General features: G+C 41.8%; 1 long non-coding RNA gene across 1 annotated transcript; it reads left to right on the top strand.

Moving 5' to 3' along the window:
- Nucleotides 1–3,451: 3,451 nt before the first annotated feature.
- On the top strand, nt 3,452–6,782 carry LOC119348903. Its single transcript, XR_005169148.1, has 2 exons — nt 3,452–5,658; nt 6,270–6,782. It is a non-coding gene; the product is annotated as an uncharacterized LOC119348903 (long non-coding RNA).
- The last annotated feature ends 41 nt before the right edge of the window (nt 6,783–6,823 follow it).

The raw sequence follows: 6,823 nt of genomic DNA on the forward strand, positions 1-6,823 counted from the left end.
AAATTCCCTACTATTCAGTCGGTCGTAGCAGGATGGGGATTGCATGGGGCTAACCAAGATGGATAGAGACGGCAGAGGGAAGGGGGGCTTCCTCGCCAGTGCTTAGCGGCAGGGGCAGACGGGCAGAGCTGGCGTGCGGAGAGCCACCGCAAGCAGGGCTTGTAGGCGGGAGTCATGCTTCACTGAGATGGCTGTAGGTAGGGGCGATGCTTGTCTAGAACTCGTTGGGCTCGCCATTAGCAAGTGCTTGTCGGGAGGGAGGCAGTAGTAGCTGCTGCTGGTCGGGCAAGAGGTATTTCAAGTTTTGGTCGTACGCGTTCAGGTGGGGTGCAGTCATGTTATTTATCTGCGGCGGGGCTAGCAATTTTCATGTGATAGCGTAGGTCAGCAGCTAGGGGAGTCCCAGATTCATGCAGTACCTCTTCATTCTGGAGTGTGATATCGTCTCCATGTGCATGTTTTTCTGCTCCTGATTTTGTACTATAATCTTCATTCTGTTTTTGTTGTGCACGGTTACTTCTTAGGCCTGTGTTATGGAGCAGGTTTTGTGGTGATTTTTCTTTGCGATTCAGGCTAAATGGATGGACATGAAAAAATTCTGGCGGTTTTTTGTTATTGTACTTCTTCAGAATGCATTTTTTCAGTTTCAGGCTGTTTTTTTGCATCAACAATGGTTGATTGTTGTAGCTCATTTTTTCTGTATGTTGCAATCAGGCTAAATCAGGCGGTTTTTCTCCAAACAAAGTCTAGTGTAGCTATGATTATTTTTTCTATTTGCAGTTTCATTTGATCTTTTACTTCTGCATTCTTCAGTTTATATGTTATGAGTCTTCACTCGATGCAATCGTTTATATTTGTATAATTATTTTCATTTAGTTTCTTATAGTTCCCAGTTTATTTTCCAAGTTAGTCAGCAGTCTTTGGTTTCATGTTGGTGTACTTAGTTCCTACTTCTGCAGTTCCTATTTGCCACAAAGTCGTGCATGGACACATGATGAACTTGTAGTTCATGGTGTTATTCATGCCACTAATCGTATCAACTGGACATGGTGATTTAATTTGCACGCTATATAAGCCATTTTTTGGGTGTTGAAGTTCCTTCCTGTTTACATTTTTCTAGCCTAGTACTCCCTCTGTTTCGAATTACTTGTCGCACGTATGGATGTATCTAGATGTATTTCAGTTCTAGATACATCCATTTCAGTGACGAATAATTTGGGACGGAGGGAGTACTTGATACTAATTTTTGTTTTATTCTATGTAGTGCTTGAGGCTAATTTCTCTCAGAAGCCTATTTCTGACTGGATGTCTTCTGTTACTCAAAGTGTACATGATATCCTTCTTCAAAGTTAACTACCATTTCTGGGATATTTTTATACCTCTATAGTTTATTGATTAAAAACCAAGAATATGCAAATGGTTGTAATTTAGTCTAAGATCCTGGTGCTCACTAAATTTCTCTATCAATTAACCAATCAGCCAAGAGAAACACACAGTAGCAGATTGTTGTACCGTCTTCAACACACACGTACGGGTAATGCCTAGAGTACAAAAATAATATTATTCAGTCATCTGTTGTAGCGTAGAATTGTTCTTTGTAGTTCAGTTTTCAGTTTTGTCAGTCATGCCACATTTAATTTATCATTAAGATTCATTTTCCAGTTTTCAGATTGGTGTGTTATTTTTAGTTAATTAGTATTATTATAGCTTATTCTTATGACGAATTCGTCGTGCCTGAGGATACCGTCGAACAAGAGCGTTTCAGACGCAGGCTAATGGCCATGGCAAACAGCCTAAAGAAAAAGCAGCAACAGCTTCAAGCTGATCAAGACCTACTGGCCGACAGATGGACCGAGGTCCTCGCGGCCGAAGAGTATGAACTCGAATGCCCCTCCAAAAGTTACCCAAAACGCAAGTTGCTCCCCCGACTAGAGGAGGAAGCGTACAAACCTGCATCACCAGCGCACAATACGGCAGACCGACCACCTCGTGGCCGCGACAGAGAGGCATGCAAGCCCTCCACCAAAACCGTACCCCAGCATCGCTCAAAAAGCATGAAGCCACGGGGGAACGCGCCGGACTTGCGGGATATATTGGAGGACAAGGCAAGACAATCCAAATCTATCTATGGATCACGTGGGCGCCCCAAGACCCACGACGAATACCGTCACGCCGGATACAACTACTCCGGCCGGGCCGAACACAGCAGACAACGCTCTCTCGAGCTACGTCGCGATATTGCTCAATACAGAGGCGCCGCACACCCACTATGCTTCACTGACGAAGTAATGGATCATCAAATCCCTGAAGGATTTAAACCCGTTAATATCGAATCCTACGATGGCACAACAGACCCCGCGGTTTGGATTGAGGATTATCTCCTCCATATACATATGGCCCACGGCGACGATCTTCACGCCATCAAATATCTCCCGCTCAAGCTTAAAGGACCAGCTCGGCATTGGCTTAACAGCCTGCCCGCAGAGTCAATTGGATGCTGGGAAGACCTGGAAGCCGCATTCCTCGACAACTTCCAGGGCACGTATGTGCGACCACCGGACACAGATGACCTAAGCCACATAATCCAGCAGCCAGACGAATCGGCCAGGCAATTCTGGACACGGTTCTTAACAAAGAAAAATCAAATCGTCGACTGTCCGGATGCAGAGGCCCTCGCTGCCTTCAAACATAACATCCGCGATGAGTGGCTGGCCCGGCACCTAGGACAGGAGAAGCCGAAATCCATGGCAGCCCTCACATCACTCATAAACCGCTTCTGTGCGGGAGAGGATAGCTGGCTAGCTCGCAGCAACAACCTCAGCAAAAACGCTGGCAGTCCGGATACCAAGGACCGCAATGGCAGGTTGCGTCGAAACAAAAACAAACGCCGCATTAACGGCGACAGCAATGAGGATACGACAGTCAACGCCGGATTCCGAGGCTCCAAGCCCGGTCAACGGAAGAAGCCATTCAAAAGAACCACTCCGGGCCCATCCAATTTAGACCGAATACTCGACCGCTCCTGTCAAATACATGGAACCCCCGAAAAACCAGCTAACCACACCAACAGAGATTGTTGGGTATTCAAGCAGGCAGGCAAATTAATCGCCGAAAACAATGACAGGAGCGGTCGAGTATTTGACAGGAGCGGTCGAAGTGGGTCGTGAGGGGCGGTGCTGGGCCAGCCGCCGCGGATCTGACGCCAGGAGGCTGGATCCGTCGGTGGGGCTGCCCAGGCGTGTGGCTCCGGCGGCTGCACGTCCGGCTGGTTAAGCTGTGGTGGTGGCGGCGTGCTGCAGCTTCTGGATGGCGGCGCGGTGGCGCCGCGTAGGTGGTTGTGCTGCGGCGCCGCGTAGGTGGTTGTGCTGCGGCGGTCGTGGGGAGCGTCCGGGGCGCGAATCCGGGCGAGGCTGCCCCGGATCTGGTGCGTGGTGGTCAGCCTCGAGTTGGGCTCGCCATTAGCAAGTGCTTGTCGGGAGGGAGGCAGTAGTAGCTGCTGCTGGTCGGGCAAGAGGTATTTCAAGTTTTGGTCGTACGCGTTCAGGTGGGGTGCAGTCATGTTATTTATTTGCAGCGGGGCTAGCAATTTTCATGTGATAGCGTAGGTCAGCAGCCAGGGGGGTCCCAGATTCATGCAGTACCTCTTCATTCTGGAGTGTGATATCGTCTCCATGTGCATGTTTTTCTGCTCCTGATTTTGTACTATAATCTTCATTCTGTTTTTGTTGTGCACGGTTACTTCTTAGGCCTGTGTAATGGAGCAGGTTTTGTGGTGATTTTTCTTTGCGATTCAGGCTAAATGGATGGACATGAAAAAATTCAGGCGGTTTTTTGTTATTGTACTTCTTCAGAATGCATTTTTTCAGTTTCAGGCTGTTTTTTTGCATCAACAATGGTTGATTGTTGTAGCTCATTTTTTCTGTATGTTGCAATCAGGCTAAATCAGGCGGTTTTTCTCCAAACAAAGTCTAGTGTAGCTATGATTATTTTTTCTATCTGCAGTTTCATTTGATCTTTTACTTCTGCATTCTTCAGTTTATATGTTATGAGTCTTCACTCGATGCAATCGTTTATATTTGTATAATAATTTTCATTTAGTTTCTTATAGTTCCCAGTTTATTTTCCAAGTTAGTCAGCAGTCTTTGGTTTCATGTTGGTGTACTTAGTTCCTACTTCTGCAGTTCCTATTTGCCACAAAGTCGTGCATGGACACATGATGAACTTGTAGTTCATGGTGTTATTCATGCCACTAATCGTATCAACTGGACATGGTGATTTAATTTGCACGCTATATAAGCCATTTTTTGGGTGTTGAAGTTCCTTCCTGTTTACATTTTTCTAGCCTAGTACTCCCTCCGTTCCGAATTACTTGTCGCACGTATGGATGTATCTAGATGTATTTCAGTTCTAGATACATCCATTTCAGTGACGAGTAATTTGGGACGGAGGGAGTACTTGATACTAATTTTTGTTTTATTCTATGTAGTGCTTGAGGCTAATTTCTCTCAGAAGCCCATTTCTGACTGGATGTCTTCTGTTACTCAAAGTGTACATGATATCCTTCTTCAAAGTTAACTACCATTCCTGGGATATTTTTATACCTCTATAGTTTATTGATTAAAAACCAAGAATATGCAGATGGTTGTAATTTAGTCTAAGATCCTGGTGCTCACTAAATTTCTCTATCAATTAATCAATCAGCCAAGAGAAACACACAGTAGCAGATTGTTGTACCGTCTTCAACACACACGTACGGGTAATGCCTAGAGTACAAAAATAATATTATTCAGTCATCTGTTGTAGCGTAGAATTGTTCTTTGTAGTTCAGTTTTCAGTTTTGTCAGTCATGCCACATTTAATTTATCATTAAGATTCATTTTCCAGTTTTCAGATTGGTGTGTTATTTTTAGTTAATTAGTATTATTATAGCTTATTCTTATAGGTTTGTATTTCAGCTTTTTTTCAGTTTCAGTCTGTAATCATGAGTGTGGTACTACATTATTTATTACATAGTTCTCTTTATTTTTATTTTTCAGCAAGCATCTCATGTATTTTCTTAGTATTTCATTATTGCCACTGTGTACTGGTCATCAGTTATATGTGGTTATGGTTTAGGGGTTCATTTTCTAATCAATAGTTCATAGTTTTTTCATGGTTTAGTTAATAGTTTTCAATTTTTTCAGGTTTCAGTGTATTGTTTTCAGTGTTATATATTCATTTTGTGTTCAGTCTTGCATGATTATTTACAGTGACATCAGTGTTTCATCAATCATCAGTTTTGATATTTTGCTTTAGTTCTTAGCATGAGTTTACAGATTTCTAGTTTAGTATAGTTCATCAGTTAGGTTTTAGTTTTTAAACAGGGAGTGACATCATTTGTTTAGTGTTCATAGGTTTTCTGTTATGTTTCAGTTTTCAATCGTGTAGTTATTTCTGTAAGTAGTTTCAGAGTGTTAGGTGTCATTTTTTTTAGTTCCATCAGTTAGTTTCATTCTTCATTAGTTTCTTCATTTCTTAGTCTCAGTTATCAGTTCTTAGTCTTCAGAGTTAGTTCTCGGTACCCTTCTAAGGATCAATATCTTTTAGTTATGTTAAAGTTCCTCTGTAGGTCGAGCTGCATGGAACCTCTTATCTTTAGCCCTTCAACATTGCTTTGAGGTCCGTACTCTCCAACTAACTTGCAACAAGAAGATTTCTCTTTTTTGTTTCTCTCAGATGAAGGAACATATGGACTTCAAACTTTGCATATCAAACTAACTTTACAACTTCAATGTGTGAAAAAACTTTCAGATTTTTTGGACCAACATAAATATACCAAATGAGGATTTTTTTTGATTAAAAAAATAAATTTTAGCATTTTAAATGCATGAAAAAATCTGAAAGTTTTTTCCCACATAGTAATTAGAATGTTTTGTTGTCCTGCAAAGTTTGAAGTTTATACGTTGTTTCGTTTGAGAGAAACAAAAATTACAAATGTGTCTGCACAGATCTTGATGAAAAAATGAATGACTAAGATAAGGGTTACCATGTAGCTCAAGCTACACAAATCCACACTCCCTCAGTTATTAGTATTCATTAACCTTAAGGATTGACATTTGTGTGCTTATGTTGCTATCGGTTGTTAGTTTTTTGTATCTTTTAACAATAACCGCATAATCATGACTAGTTTCATTCTTTTAACAATAATACTTTTGTTGCTCATCAGCCGGCACCTTCTTTTTCTTTTTTCTCTTTTTTTTCCTGATGTATGCAACCCATGGGCATCACAGAAATTACCATTCAAGATCACGGGGACGGGCTGGCTGGAATACAATTGGGAACATGGAGCATTACCACTGTTGTGTATAAGAATTTTAAGGACGGCGAAATCAAATTTAAGAAGGGGTGGATGGAGTTTGTGATGAGGAAGACAATGCTGTACTAATCACTTTCAGGAGCAGCACATTCGTGGAGTTCAAAATGATAATGATCATCAACAAGAGAGTTGCTCGTGTTTATTCAAGAAGGCGATGATGTGCTTTTCCTGAAGTATAAATCGTTCGCTCTGCGCAATTTTTATTTTGTTATATTTGTTGTGTTTGCTTCAAGCTACTGGAACCTTTTTATGAGCCATCTATTTTCAGTATCTTTTTCTTCAGTTAGCTTTCATGTATGTAGTGCCAATCAATCGCCTAGCTATGCTCAATAGCATCTGTATTTTCCCAATCTGTACTAGTATTTTTTGTTTGAACCGAAATCTGTACTAGTATCATCAGTTATTGATTCTATTTTTTTAAGTTTTACTTTTCATTATATGTATTATTGATTATTTCATCCCCCCCCC

This window comes from Triticum dicoccoides, chromosome 1B (assembly GCF_002162155.2).
Source record: "Triticum dicoccoides isolate Atlit2015 ecotype Zavitan chromosome 1B, WEW_v2.0, whole genome shotgun sequence".
Lineage (NCBI taxonomy): Eukaryota > Viridiplantae > Streptophyta > Magnoliopsida > Poales > Poaceae > Triticum > Triticum dicoccoides.